The following is a 17,544-nucleotide window of genomic DNA, read 5'->3' on the forward strand; positions in this document are numbered from 1 at the left end:
ATCAAATCTCCAGAAATTTGAGCCGAACATTAATTGAATCAATGTCACCAGTACAGGGAGTCATGCAAAGGTCATGGTCGATTGATCTTATTTCTTATTCTCTTTTCGTATATCCCAGTCTTTGTCTCTCTCTCTGTATCTATCTATCTATCTATCTATCTATCTATCTATCTATCTATCTATCTATCTATCTATCTATCTATCTATCTATCTATCTATCTATCTATCTATCTACCTATATATCTATCTCTCTATCTATCTATCTATCTATCTATCTATCTATCTATCTATCTATCTATCTATCTATCTATCTATCTATCTATCTATATCTGTCGTCCTGTCCTGTCTGTCTGACCTGTTTGTCTGTATGTATGTCTGTATGTATGTATGCATGTGTGTATATCTGCTTGATTATCGTGTATCAAATTCAAAGCCACAGATGACTGAACTAACAAAATAACAGAAAACTAATCAAAGCATTGATGGTTCAAATCCTTTCATGGACGCTTCAACGTCTTCAAAGATTTGTACCTATTTTGTGGTAATTATTAAGCTGTAAATACTTTGCGGCATAATTCATCGATGTAGGAATACGAACTCGACGAGTATTTCATTAGCTTAGAAGCTTGTAGTGTCGAGTTCAAACTTTCCTGATGTCTGAGGTTTAGAATGATAGTCTTTTTATTTCTTTATTGCCCACAAGGGGCTAAACATAGATGGGACAAACAAAGACAGACAAAAGGATTAAGTACCAGTGCGTAACTGGTACTTAATTTATCGACTCCAAAAGGATGAAAGGCAAAGTCAACCTCAGCGGAATTTGAACTCAGAATGTAACGGCAGGCGAAATACCTGTTTCTTTACTATCCACAAGGGGCTAAACACAGAGAAGACAAACAAGGACAGACAAACGGATTAAGTTGATTATATCGACCCCAGTGCGTAACTGGTACTTATTTAATCGACCCCGAAAGGATGAAAGGCAAAGTCGACCTCGGTGGAATAAGAACTCAGAACGTAGCAGCAGACGAAATACAGCTAAGCATTTCGCCCGGTGTGCTAACGTTTCTGCCAGCTCACCGCCTTTGATAGTTTTCTGTCTAGCCGATTTAACAGGAACATGAATTATTTAGCAGAATCCTTACAATATATGGGAGTACAGAAGTCATTTTTAATGTGTCACATCTATTTTAAAGGTTTGTGGACTAAGTGCTTTAGGCATATAAAGCTCTTGAGAAAAGCCTAAAACATTACTCTTCATTATCATAAGATTACATAAACTTGCTGGTTGAAGGAATACCCTCATACCACGATTCAAAAAACGATTACACTGGAATAGTTTCAAGTAAATATCCCTTACTATTGAACTAACCACTGTTATAGAAAAAAACACTTCTTTTACAGTGTTAAAGCACTAGTTAAAAAAAATTTTCACGAGCGCAGGAAGAAACATGTTTACTTGAAGGAGGCCGCCAGCGAAAGGAAGTTCGTCGACCCGGCTGTGAGAGAGATGAGGAGGAGTGAAAAAATGTTGTCCTCGTCTAGGCTTATAGGCCCTCATTATTTGTTTTCCTGTCCTGTTCCTATTCCTTCTTGTACTGTATTTTTTGTAATTGTATTTTTATTTTGTATTTGTTTTTAATTGTATTGTTTTTACGTCCTGTTTTTGTCACATTTTTTTCCTTGCTTTTACCCCTCTGCAAAGGAATTTTATTTAATTCTTTCGCAGGAAGGATTAGTTCGACGAGACGTGTTCTGTCCTCACCTTCGAAACACGCTGGAGTTGAGCTAGGGACAGCTGATAAAGGGGATTTTTCCTTGTGTAGTTGTCTTGTACTCTGTATTTTCGTTGTTAAAAAAATGGTCCATTCCATGCTGTTTTTACTTTTTCGTTTCTCGTTGAGTTCTACGTCTATTTGTAGTGTCCTGTACACACGTATATATATTTATATATGCATGTATATATACATGTAGATGTAGGTAGTACATATATGTTTGTATGTATGCATATATTTTATGTATTACACTATATATATATATATATATATATATATACATACATACATACATATATATATATATATATATATATATATTATATTAAATTAGAGACAAAACCACTATTAGGCAAATCAAACAATGAAAAACTTAAGCCAATACATATGATTAATTTATATTATTTAAATATGTAACAAAATTATTAAAAAATATAATTAATATCATACTACGATCGTTTCATGCCTGCTGTCTTCAAATTTTTGAGTCGCAGTCATTCATCAGGTGGTTTAAATATCTAAAATATAATTAATATTTTTAAGATATAAATAATATATATAATATAATAATTTTACTTATAATAAACTCTATTATTAAATATGATTATATCGAAATCGACTATAATGTTAAATATTAACTTTAATTTATAAGGTAGAAAACCCATATTCTAATATCAATATTAGTCTATATCTAATTACATAAATATTTAAAATGACTAATATATATAAATTATCAATGAAAATATATATAAATATTATAATCAAGATCTAAAATAATCTCTCTATATATATAAGATTCAGTTGAATTAGGTACTTTTATTGAGGCATCTTGCTAGTTTGGTATAGTCTGCACACCTAAACAACATAATTTGAATATTGAATAGCAAGACTTCGTGTAAGGATATTTGTACACAATAAAAGATTATGTAATGGCCATTCTTTATACTTTGTCGTTTATGTGTGTGTGTGCGCGCGTGTGTGTATGTAGATAGTTAGATAGATAGATAGGTATGTAGGTAGGTTGATAGATAGATAGATAGATAGATAGATAGATAGATAGATAGATATAGATAGATAGATAGATAGATAGATAGATAGATAGATAGATAAATGGACAGGCAGACAGGAATGTCGTGTGTGCAGAAAACGTAACCCAGCTAAGTAAAGATATCTGCTCGAAGTAATTCAAACATGTACTTTTTATAAAGGTACTTTCTGTAGTATTTCTGGAGTGCAGATTCCAAGTGCAGATTCCAACAGAATATAAATAAGTAACAAAGATATGCAGGTGTCAATTCATTACGGCCGTTTCGAGCGGCACTATTTAATTGATTAATGAAAACATTACATCAATTTGAAAGAAAGTTCCTTTGAAATTAATGTAATGTTTTCATTAATCAATTAAACGGATCCGCTTGAAACGGCTGTAATGAACTGATACCTGTTACTGATATATAAATATATATATATATATATTATATATATATATATCGTAGGCTTTTTGCATCACGTTGATGACACAGCAACGAAAGTTTTCCAGTTTGGCAGTTCTCCCATTGGCTGAAACTATAGAGGTACTTCGGTTTAACTTTCTCAAAATGTTTTCTTGACAAATATATTCAGGTGCTTTGCCATTGCTTTCCAGAACTCGATGGCCGTTGATCCACAAACAGATCACCCGTCCTTCGACAGGTCTTGTTTTTATGTCTTAATCGGTGTCCACATACCCTACCCACAAGAGTAGCAAGTTATTCAAGTGGGGAAAACAGTTCAGTCGCCGAGCCCTTGGCCATGGACAGGTAGTACTGTTTTACATGGTACCGGTAGTAGTTATCATCAGTTTGTGATGAGATCCCTGACCTGACTGATATATATGTATGTATCTATGTATATATATATATTAGAAGAAATTCGGTACTCAGAAATTCGGATGGTTTTATATTTAAAGATATTTATTTGTATATTACATGTTTTTATACATCATATATCATATATCATATGATATATAAATGTATATATATATATATATATTATATATATATATACAGTCAAATTTACTACAATTAAAGAATATGTAATGGCCAATCTATATACTTTGTCGTTTATGTATGTGTGTGTGTGTAGATAGTTAGATAGATAGATAGGTAGGTGGGCAGGTTGATCGATCGATAGATAGATAGATAGGCAGAGAGACAGAAAGATGCGCGAGGAATGAGAAATTTCTGTGCCCAGGTGCGCACTTAGCTGTTTTGGTACCCAGGTTTGGTTCGACTCTAAACTGTGGCGAAGGTAAGCAATCCAAGAGATGAACTCTAATAGAAAAGTCTGAAATATACTGTTCATTGAGGTTATAGCGAACATTTCCACCAGCTTTTTTCTACCAGCATTTCCAAACCATTTAGCTGATCCTGCACAAGCTTTCTTCTACTGAAAACAAATCATCGATGTGGGCGGCCTAAATGCTATAATTTTGGCTGATAGACCCTCATACGTTGAAGCCGACAGGAGAATCGACTATGTATGTATGTATATATGTATAAATGTATATATATATATATATATATATATATATATATATATATATATATACAATTGACAATCCAATAATTTATTTATATTATAATATGGCATAATATACTATGAATATAATATAATATAAAATAACATTAAAAAACCAAAAAAAAGCCAACTATTTGTTTCGACTTATGTACACCTTTTTAAATATATAAACAATTCAATTCACTTATATATGTCTCATCAGAGCTAAGGTTTAAAGACACGAAATTCCGTGTGAAAGGACGGCTGGATTCTAAAAAAAGTAATTCAAATGCATGTGTTACAAACGTGAGCGTTAACTTTTCAGCTACACAACAATTACAATTAAAAAACACCAAAATTATAACGCCAAAATAATTAAGTAGAATCTACAACTACCGAAATATATTTCTATATATGTCAAATAATATTAATCCAAACTTGTTTAGGTCGAAGACAATCTTTCGCTATTATAGCAAAATACAACAACAATGTATAGGTATATAAATTACGTATCAGGATCTTGCTTAATCTAGAAACTGTAATAAAACGTGTAAAAAAAATATAAATGATAATTATATTGGTAAAATATAAGAGATCTTCTATTTATTTAGTTATTGATATAAATGTATATTGTTGTATCAAGGGAGAGTCATTACGCCAATACTAAAACGAAGCTACACACACGCACACACACATACACACACATATATATGTATATATGTGTATGTGTATACATACATCGAAATGTAAGTTTATTCACATACAGCGTTATCTCGTTTTATTGGTAATAACGAGGCAAGTTTTCTCGAATATTCAGCATTTATATGTTCATAACTAAGAACAATTTCCTATTTCAACTACTTCCCTAAGCTATTTGTATTATATCTTATCTGCATAAATTTTTCTTTTTATCTCATTTATCTGCATCGCTATAATTTTCGGTTACTGCCGCAATTCAAACCAAACAGTAAACATTCATAATATGCAACTCTAGTTTTACATATTTTACGCAGCAAATGTATTGATTTTCTTTTGGTGGGACTTTGCATACTAAGTTCATATTACAATCGACCGTGTTCTACCTCCAAATGATTATTTGTTAAGCCTATTTCGTCTAAAGTTCCAGGAAAAAGGTTTCAAATATTGGAAAGAAATAGAGGGTCTCGTCTTCCATTTCCTTGCCTGTTTTGACAACCAGCCTACGTATTACTAAACAGTTGACTAAACCATGACATTCTTGTTGCAACGTTATCTCCTGAACGTCCGTGTAGTCGTCAATATTGCTATAATTATCTTAACTTTTAGTGAGTTGTATGAATCTCTGTTATATACATAATTTAATTACGTATTTTTGCATATATTGAGGAAAATATAACATTCGTTATTTGAACTACATGGAATGATTCCTAATAATGCTGCATAGAGCTTGCTAAAATATCGTGGTCTATCGGAGTGAGCTTCAAGTTACAGTGGTTTTCTTTCAATGCACCATATATGTGTGAAAACTCGAAAATTTCCATAAAGTAACTTAAATCTTAGAAAAAACAGGGAGCCATGAACAAAGATGTCCTTAAATACTGGGGCCAGTTTGCACTTCCCATGATTAATATCTGATCAGGGTCTAGTCCACAATCACACAATAGAAATTCTTCAATATTTGGTTGCAGAACATATATTTTGGTAGACCTTATCGTTGTAAATCGATGCGATCGGTGGACATGGGATTTGTCCATTAAATCACGCTTTCTATTTTTTTATTGTCATTAAAACTTACACACCAGTAATGGCCGTAGAATGCTTCACAACTGCAGTCGGGAACTCATATGCATAAATGAGGGGCATTTAGTTAAAATATATAAAAAAAGTGACAGAAGAACGCAGTACTTCTAACCGGGCATATGCGACAAAAACTCCTTAAATGTCACCTATTCGAAGGACCAGTAACATCATATGTAGCTAAAGTTTTATATTTGAATAATGTTGCTCTTGTATTTGAAAAAATATGGAATAAAACCAATTTTGTTTTAACATAAAAGTGTTCTTGGTACTAAAATGTCTGCCGTCAAATCGGTTTGTGCTAAAAAGAACAGTGAAAAAACAGCGTTGTCAAAACTTACACGACCCACCACAATCTACAGAAATGTGTCTTTTATGATCTAACAAAGGATCATTTACATGGTCACTCGACTTACTACAGAAAACAACCAAATCTTTCTGGAATTATAGTGAACTGTCAAAAACAGTAAATAATTTAGTCCTACATACACAACTGGAACTCATGATAATAGCTGGATATCAGAATTGATAGCGAGTTAAACGTCCACAGTAGGCACACAGAAAGGGTCTGGTTAGTTGAGAAAGTGCACTATTTTCAGTTGTATGCCAGAATTTACAATATGGCACAGAGGCGGGCAAAGACTAGGAAAAAATGATCCGTAGGTTCAGTATAGTCATTCGGCCATCTACGGGCGTGCCATAGAATCGATCGGTTAGAGCTGATCTTATAACGTACAATGAGAAAACATTAGCATCACCAGGAAATACAACTAACTCCAACATCAACATCGCCAGCGTTTGGTACTGCGGATACAAATTGCAATGTAATTCTATATCACGTTTGTTTTCGTTTATTCTGGATATATTTGACTTTCTTTTTAATGTCTAAGTATATTTGTTTTAGTTTTGTCCATTATAGATCTTTTGTTTGAGAATAGTGAGGAGTGGTGAAAATAAATATAAAAGGGTCAGAATAAAAGATTATACGAATAATCTATGTGATAAAAAAAAAAAGAGATGGATACAATTTTCAGAATATATGATAGAGAAATTAACTCTAATATTACATATAAGTTGCGTATACAATGTCCATATACATACATACATACATACATACATACATACATATATACACACACAAGCACATATATATGTATGTATGTATGTATGTATGTATGTATGTATGTATGTATGTATGTATGTATGTATGTATGCAAAGACACGCAATTATGTATATATATTTGTGTGTGTGTGTGTGTTTGCATGTGAATAAAAGTCTTATACGAAATCCATTTCCTACTATTAATTAATACTGTTTGTATATGTATATATATATGTATGTATATATATATGTATATATATATATGTATATATATATATATACTAAGCAATAAAGGGTTTAGCAACGAATTGCCTTACCACATACCGAATTTAGAAATAGCAGTCAAAAGGTTATAGCTATTTCTTCTACTAAAAAGGGAGATCTCAGTAAAAACAGCAATTGGAAGGCAGACACAAACAGGTAAGAGAGAATGAATTGACGGTAATCTATCATACAATTTTAAGTTATCTACGGACGTACGTTTCGAAATCAAGTTTTTAGGAAAGCATAAGAATTAAATATTAAATAATTCTATCTCACCAAAACTTCTTTTCTCTTCAGCGTAGAATACTATAATCATAAATGATTATATATTGAATTTTGAGATACTAGAAGGCACCAACTCAACTCAGTATCAGAGCGAGCTAGAATCCGCAACTAGTATCACCAAATTCAATGCGTGAATGAAAAGATTGTGTCACCAGCCCCTTCCCACCCGCGTGTAGCCAAAACAAAATGCTGTGGTCATCTACTGAGTTGGTGTAATTGATAATTATTCCAAATTAATTAATTTCACCCTTCATTATTACGGATAACTATATATATATATATATATATATATGTATATATATATATATGTGTGTGTTTGTGTATATATATATATATATATATATATATATATATATATATATATATATGTGCGTATGTATATAGTGATAGAGGTACGTATCTTCTATATTATTTCTTAAAATTACATGTTTATTTTGGAATTCCAGTAACGCATGCGAAATGATTTGCATAAAGCTTTTTATATTGTCCCCAGCCGGAGCGAAGTGTTCATGACCGGAGTAAAGTTTATGCGGATGCACCAACACAAGTAACCCCTCATTTGAATTTCCGCTTGACAAATATTCGATTTTCGAACATCTTTACAATTTCATTTGGCGTTTATATGTGATATAGGCCATTCAACAAGTTTACTTCTGCAAAATTTTATACTCACATATGCTTTTAATAAGTACGCTATTGTCACTTTTTATCCCAGTGATGTAAGGTTTCTTGTGTTGTCATGACTATATACTGCAGTTCCCTTAATTTGTGCATCTCAACCAGAGGCCACTTTGATGCGGTGACTGACTTTACTTTTTAGTGTAGTTACCACTCTGATCTTTTCTTGAGATTTTGTAATTAACCATTTTGATTGTTGTAAATCAGTGACCGATGGTCGCTTTGCAGATAATATATTGTGAGTTGAAGCGGACTCTAGCTATAGCTCTGTCGGATTGGTGCTTGCGACTGAGGATGGGCCAAACAGCTTGAAACTGAATCATTCTCACGATTCTGTTACCTGCTACAAGTGGTTGGGGATCGCTCCCCAGCTAACAATATTTTTTGTGTATAAAGGGTGCAAAGTTGCACCGATAGCCAGCTGTCAGAAAATCAGCCTGGGGTTATCCTAGTAGTAACCTTGAACAGCCACTTCGATATGGTGACTGACTTTTCTTTATATATATATATATATATATATATATATTATATATATATATATATATATATATATATATATATATAGAGAGAGAGAGAGAGAGAGAGAGAGAGAAATTTATATATATATATATATGTGAATATATATATATATATAACTTGTACACACATATACAAACATAGAATTGTCAGCATGCTGCTATCTATCTATATGATATTAGGCTGGCAACTAAGTTCCCGCCATTTTTTAAAATTTAAATTTTTTAAAAGTTTTTATAAAAAATAACAACTAATTAATCAATAATGTATCTACCCTTGTTGTTTACAACTTCTTCCCAACGTTCAATAATAAGATTTTCAATACCTCGTTGGTAGAAATCACCCGATTTCGACTCGAAAAATTGATCCAACCAAGCTCTCAATTATGCAAAAGGACAAAATAAACGTTCGTATATGTAAATATTCCTATGTTATATGTATATATATGTGTATTTATATTAATATCTGTGTATATTCCACTGATGAGGCAAAGCATTTCTTATGCAGAGTCAGAAATCCGGGATCTGAAATTATCCAGTAATTTTTTTGCTAGTTTATTTTGTCCTCTTGTCTTCTCTCTTGGTGCTGTATGAACATTTAATGTGGTTTTAGAGTGAAGTTTTGGCTGCTATTTCCAGCTTGGTAGTATATCTTAGATACCCTAAATTATAATTTTAATAATTATTACCTTTGAAGGTTTTTATTCCCATGCTGGCCACTTGATAAGATCGATATTTAAATTAATGATCTTATCCTTATTCATATAAATTTATACATATATATATATATATGTATATATGTATATATGCATATATGTATATATGTATGTATATATGTAGAAACACACGCACACACACATATGTATATACGTATATATGCATGTATGTATGTATGTATGTATATATATATATATATATATATATATATATATACATGAATCTGTTCTAACATCGTTTGATTTTCACCTTTTATTATTTACAATTTTTACAATTTTACAATAGTATAATAATAGAATAGATATTTAGTGTGATAAAACCAGTACTTTCATGCATTTTGCAATCATCAGGTTTAAGTAGTCGTAACGTCACTATTACTACTACTACTACTACTACTACTACTACTACTACTGCTGCTGCTGCTTCTACTGCCACTACTACTACTACTACTACTACTACTACTACTACTACTACTACTACTACTACATTAACCTATTCTACTACTATACTATTGTAAAATTGTAAAATTGTAAAAATTGTAAGAAATTAAATGTGAAGATCAGACAATGTTGGAATTTTACAGACTAATAAGTTGGAATTTCACTGATCAATATATTCTTCTATAGGCAATCATATAAATTCGGATATACATACGCACACGCACACACACACATATATATATCTATACACACATACATATACTAATCAATATAGTGTACTAAAATGAAAATCAACTAATTTCAAGCGAAAAATACTGGCTGAAAAGCGGGAGGATTTTACTAGTAAATATGTTATATGAAATTATATGGAAATAATTTAGTATATTCAACATTTGTTCTAATATTGGTGCTGTCAATATGCAATTGGTGTAGACACACACACCACTCACACACGCGTTCGTACAGAGACACACACTTGTACGCATAGAACAGACTTAGCTGAAAGTGGTGATATTATTTTTCATCGTAATGGTGAGTATGTTTGCTTTAATAATTGTGTTGCCCGCAGAATGTGCTCATGGATCCTCAGAATTTTCCAATCTAGGGATCATGAAACCATCATCCTTCTCTTCTCCATATTCGCTAGGCCCCCACCTCGAATATTACTGCCCATTGTGGTTCTCCTACAAAAAAAAACAAAAAACAAAAAACAAACAAGACATAATGAGGACCGAAGCGCCACAAAAATCTATCACAAAAAATAAATGGCATGATGGGACTTGATTATTGGACTTCGACTTAAACAGCTGAAGCTCTATTCTCTGCAACGCCGCAGTGAGCGATACATTATTCGTACCATGTGGAAAATATTCCACCAATATTATCCAAATGATATGGGTATTATGTTACAATTCAGCCAAGACTAGGCCCCCGTGCAATGCGTCCCCTACAAAGGTCGAGATCATGTCACATAAGAACATTGCGACACAATTTCTTCACTGCAAATGATCCTGCACTTTTCAATGTTATCCCAAAAGAAATTAATTTAGAAAAAGACCCCACAACATTCAAACGGTACCTGGACAAATTCCTCCAGGAAATACCTGATAAACCACCTACACCTGGATACGACTCAACCAACAACAACTCTCTGCTTGAGTGGTCCATGGTGCCCCGACATAATTAACTAAAAGATTTTTCCAGGTGGTGCTATTGAGTTAGTCATGGCCTGGGCCAATAATGGCCGAAACCAAACTAAGTTATCTAAGTTATACATATTTATACAATATCAAAACAATATTTCTTCTTTAATATACATATATTTCCTTCTTACGCTTGATGATAATCAAATCTACCTTCAGTTGCAGAAATAATATTGAAGCAATGACTAAAATTTAAATACGGAATGTATACCTTCAAATGTGTAATGAAAAAGTTCGTTATACATGAAGTTGTACATTTTCAGAAATACGGAGAAGGCTCTTGGTTTCAGCATTAATATTTGTCGATGTAGTAAAACAACTGTTTTCCACTTTCTTCCTTCGATAAATTTTTTTCTACTTTCTGCACTTATTCTCTTTTCTTCTCTTATCTTTATTCTTTTATCCTTTCTATTTCTCTTTGCGACGAATTTTTGCTTGCACACAGCTCTCTTTCTATTCATCTTCTTCCCAGCACTTCTTGCGATGCACCTAATTATATTAACACACTGTCTTAAACTCGTTCCTTTTTATATTCATTTAGTTTTTGCAAGAAAGACAGTGATTTTTTTCTGTGAGGGATATCACTAGTTATGGCAGCTGCTGTCTCGCTCGAACTTTTCCGATCTTTTTTGCGTTATTTTTCTACCTCATACAAGTCATCAATCTTTTTTTTTTTTTGTGGCTCATTTTCTTCCATTATGTTGTTTCATTAATCATTCCCTTGTAAAATTTTGCACATATATACATCTTATACATACAGTCACATAAATTAGGATTCACCCACAAATATAACTACACACTCGCTCTTTCTCCATTTCTTTCTCTTACACACATACACACCCGCATGCATATATACATACCTGAATACACTTATAATCATATATTTGTGATATCACTTCACAAATTCATACGCATGTAAAATGATTTGAATTTACATACATTTGAATCTGCGAGGTATTTGTTGGTTTCGATGAAACCTGTTTAGCTGATGTCATACAAACTGTTTACACTTACTTTCAGTTTTAACGATATAACAATCCTCTGGTACTGAAAAGGGAACTCAAATTCAGAAAGATTAAAAATACTAACTCGTGCTAGTCTTTACTTTTTCTATTCAGCCTTATTGTTTCATTAAACAATTTATTTGAAGAACTTCATATATACATCTTCATCTAATATCCAGTTACTTTGCAAATGCAATATAATGTTACCTACCATTCTGTGCAGTGTAATATCGTCATTCCGATTCATTCCTATTATAATTCATTCACTTTCACTCACACCTCTATCGTTTGTTACGCCAGACAACGTATTTATCACTTTATCCTCTAACGCACTTTCATTTTAATTCTCCTACTATCACTCATACACACACTCTCCATCTCTCTCTCATTCCATCTCTGTCTGTATGTATGTATGTATATATGTCTCTCTTTTTCTCTCTATGCTTGTCGTTTGCCATTCTAAGCAATTTAGAATTTTTATTTTTAATGATAATTTGCTGGTACTGGAAAGAAAAAGAACAGATTAGGAAAAATATAAAATATTTAATCATAACTTCTCTGTTATCAGAAGTAATATTAACTTTTTATTTGCTTATTTCTTTACCAGTAGTTTATATTATGGAAGAACGTAATTGTAGTCAAGAATTATATTTAAGTTTCTGTCTCTACATCAAGTTGTTTTATAGCACTCACTCCTCATTCAACCCATCTTTTAACTTTTTCTTTCTTTCTCTCTATCTCTCTCTCTTTCTCTCTCCACACATTTTTCCTCCGGCCATGTTTAATTCTCTCTTCTCATAGCAGATGAAGCAACCAAGCGGCCAAACACAGAGAAAATAATTATATTTTTATTTCATTGTTATTCCATTTGTATTTTCGACAACTTAATTGCTTTCAATTTGTTTAAACATTGACAAAATTAAAGCAAATCTACAAAAACTCGATAACCAGCATCTGCATTTCCGCTCAGTCTCTGACATCTTCTAATGACATGTAATAATTTTCGAGTGTAATTTATTGACTTACAGGTGTTGATATACCGATCGTCTCTCACTAGTCATGCCAGTTGCTTGCTATGATTTTATTTCATAATGTCAATACCTTATTGCCATCGTGTGGAATAGTTGTATATATGTAAGAAGTGAAATATGCGTGTTTGTATGTGCTTATCTGTTTTTGTGCATGAGTGAGCAAGTGTAATTTTATGTTTGTGAGTGTGCATATGATTGCGCGTGCGTGCCTGTGATTTTGTGTACTGATGTGTGTCTTTGTGTGTTAGAGTATATGCGAATGTTAGAGTTTATGCGAATGCCTTTCTGCGCACCTCTCAGTATCTGTGCAAATTTGTCCACCATGCTCCTTCTATCTTTTATTTTGCAACTTATTTGTATGTGTGGAGGCGCAATGGCCCAGTGGTTAGGGCAGCGGACTCGCGGTCATAGGATCGCGGTTTCGATTCCCAGACTGGGCGTTGTGAGTGTTTATTGAGCGAAAACACCTAAAGCTCCACGAGGCTCCGGCAGGGATGGTGTTGATCCCTGCTGTACTCTTTCACCACAACTTTCTCTCACTCTTACTTCCTGTTTCTGTTGTACCTGTATTTCAAAGGGCCGGCCTTGTCACTCTCTGTGTCACGCTGAATATCCCCGAGAACTACGTTAAGGGCACACGTGTCTGTGGAGTGCTCAGCCACTTACACATTAATTTCACGAGCAGGCTGTTCCGTTGAGTCGGATCAACCGGAACCCTCGTCTCGTAACCGACGGAGTGCTTCCCAAACGATATTTGTATGTATATCAGTTTTTGCCCTTTCCCTTTTGTCTGTTAGTATCCACCTCTGCTATCTGGTCCATCTGTGTATTTACTTTTGTTGTGTGTACGTGTACCTGTGCGAGAGTTTTTAAGTATAATTGTTGTTTGGAGTTTGCTGTCATTTAAATTCAACTGTCAAGTGTTAACAATTAGTGTTTGTTTAATTTGGAGAATTTCCGTTCGTGTTAGGTTAGATTTTTTTCGTTCGACTTCTGCATTGAGTTTCGTTAAAAAGTATTGTGTTTTTGAGATTTTCAATAAAATTTACATGCATTTACATGCATTTGTGTCTGATTTTTTTTGAGAATTTTTTTATACGTAAACGTATACATATATATATATATATATATATATATATATATATATATATATATATATGCATGCAAGCATGTATGTGTGTACAGAAGGGAAAAAATGGCGGAGGGGAAAGAAGAGCGATAAAAAGTGTACACACGCACGTGAGAGAGATAAACAGACAGTCAGACAGACAGGGCGTGTGTGTTTGCGTTAACGAAGTAATTGTCGTTTAAGAAACTACTCAATGTTTTGCAATCGTGTGGGAGAATTTGCCAGCCAAACCAAATCCACCACCACCACCGCTCTGCAGTGTGGGGATAATGACATAATATTTAATTCTGAAATGTCACGCGAGAATGTAATTTTCTGTTCTTGTTACTTTTTCCGTTTGTTTTTTTCTCTTGTCAAGTTCACATATTTACCACCACCAACAACAGCAGCATTGATCCCAAATAGGCAACGTGAGGGTCACTAGGTGGTCACTCGACCATCTGAAAATAGCTGTTACATTTTCATCATATTCTACATTTTAATTAAAAAAAAGGATAATGGCTGTGTGGTAAGTAGCTTGCTTACCAACCACATGGTTCCAGGTTCAGTCCCACTGTGTGGCAACTTGGACAAGTGTCTTCTACTATAGCGTCGGGCCAACCAAAGCCTTGTGACTGGATTTGGTAGACGGAAACTGAAAGAAGCCAGTCGTATATGTGTATATATATATATATATATATGTATATATATATATGTATGTCCTCCCAACATCGCTTGACAACCGATGCTGGTGTGTTCACGTCCCCGTAACAGTGGTTCGGCAAAAAGACACCGATAGAATAAGTACTGGGCTTACAAAGAATAAGTCCTGGAGTCGATTTGCTCGACTAAAGGCAGTGCTCCAGCATGGCCGCAGTCAAATGACTGAAACAAGTAAAAGAGTAATAATCTATTGGATAATATAGTTCTAAACAACAGAGTTTTTAGAACGGAGAATAAACTGTGCCTCATAGTATTTGTACTGGCACTCTATACCCTTAGTTCAAATCATACCGAAAGGTAGTTTGTTTTATGTTTCTGGTCACTGGCTTAGGAGAAATGTTAGATTGCTGAAAAAGAGAATTTATATTTGTTTCGGCTTTTTGTGTTCTGTGTTCTTGGGTGATAGACTAAATGCGTCACATAGTTTCATACTATTACCAACACCCTGGATACTTTTGGTGAAGTTCCTTTTATCTTACCAGCTTTGAACGCCATAAAGACTTTAAATCGTGCGTGATACCACCTCCTCCATGACTAAGAGGTAAAATAAATGCTTAAAGACATAAACGTTTTTAGATTAGTCGAAGCTGGAATTCCTTTGGTACCGAGATGAATTTGATTAGAGATTAATACGGTTAAACAACAACAACAACAACAATACTAGTAGCAATAAAAACAATGACAACAAAAATAATTGTTTCTAATTTAGGCACTAGCCTAGTTTTTGAGCAATTTTAAGTGTTTGTAAGTTCATGCAATTTACTCTAGTACTTGATTGGTACTTTAAATAATAAAATACCAAAGGATGAAAAGCAAAACTGACCTCGGTGAAATTTGCCATCAGAATGTTAAAAACCAGAATGAATACTGCAAGATTTGTTATTCTGATGCTCTACCGACTCTGTTGGCTTGATGCTTTAAATAACAACAACAACAATAACAGTGGAGGCGCAATGGCCCAATGGTAAGGGCAGCGGACTCGCGGTCGTAAGAGCGCGGTTTCGATTCCCAGACCAGGCATTGTGAGTGTTTATTGAGCAAAAACACGAGGCTCCGGCGAGGAGGGGTGGTGAACCCCGCTGTACTCTTTCACCACAACTTTCTCTCACTCTTTCTTCCTACCTCTGCCACAAAGCAGAGGAACCATGGTGTAACTCTAGTTTAGATTGCGAATCCTCTGAACCCCAGGATGGTTCAGCTCTCGACCTGTTAAAAGCTACCGTTTACGGAATGAGGATAACAACGTAGCTTTCGCGCCCGTGCAACCGTCAGTCTATCGCGTGTGGTGGGTGGATCTTGAAGTTGCCACACGCATTCTTAGTAGCTTAGAGTAGGCTCGAATTAGAGATTATTCTTTGTGGCTAATGGCGTGAGTCCTGATTGAAAGAAGACAACAACAACAACCACAATGATAATGACTAAAGGAGTAACAATGACAAAATAATGAACCCAACATCAACGCTATATCAACATTAACATCATCATCTAGACCCAACGGTAGAGCATTTATAGCATGAACAACAAAAGCATGAACAACTTCGTGAGCCTCTACATGGTTACATGACCTGCTAGAAATAGCAAGAAAGGTGCCCGAAAATAATGTTCTAATCTCTTAAATAAGATAAGTATACGCTGGACAATATGTGACCATACATCTTAAAGAGACTGGTTAGTCAAGGATGTAATGCCTTTGATCATATGTCTATTAAATCAAGTGGAGGCACATGACCTAGTGGTTAGAGCAGCGGACTCACGGTCGAGGGATCGCGGGTTCGAATCTCAGACCGAGCGGTGTGTGCGTTTATGAGCGAAATACCTAAGCTCCACGCGGCTCCGGCAGAAGGTAATAGCGAACTTCTAGTGACTCTTTCGCCACAACTTTCTCTCACTCTTTCTTCCTGCATCCCGCAGCTCACCTGTGACGGATCGGCATCCCGTCCAGGTGGGGAACCTATACGCCAATGAAACCGTGAAACCGGCCCTTATGAGCCAGGCGTGGCTCGAGAAGGAACAAACAAGACAAAACTATTAAATCAAAGCCTGCCAAGGCTAATCAACAGCATAATCGTCGTGGTCGACACGAACAAACAGTTGACAAAATTTTGAAATTCATACAGTGAAAAATGTTTTTTATTTTTACTTTATGACATCCGGAAAATAAATGAGACCCTTACGAGATTTAAGCTGTCACTTTACTAAAATTAGAATGTGACAGATATACAGATATTCCGATGAAATACACTCTCAAGAGGTTCTTGACGACCGATAGTTAGCGCTTGCTTCATCGTTGACTGGTGATAAATCTCCCAGGAGTCTAATTACACCACTTTATCTTCACAGGAAGGATTTTCATACACACACACACACCCACACTTACACACTTATA

Source organism: Octopus sinensis, linkage group LG10 (genome assembly GCF_006345805.1).
Source record: "Octopus sinensis linkage group LG10, ASM634580v1, whole genome shotgun sequence".
Lineage (NCBI taxonomy): Eukaryota > Metazoa > Mollusca > Cephalopoda > Octopoda > Octopodidae > Octopus > Octopus sinensis.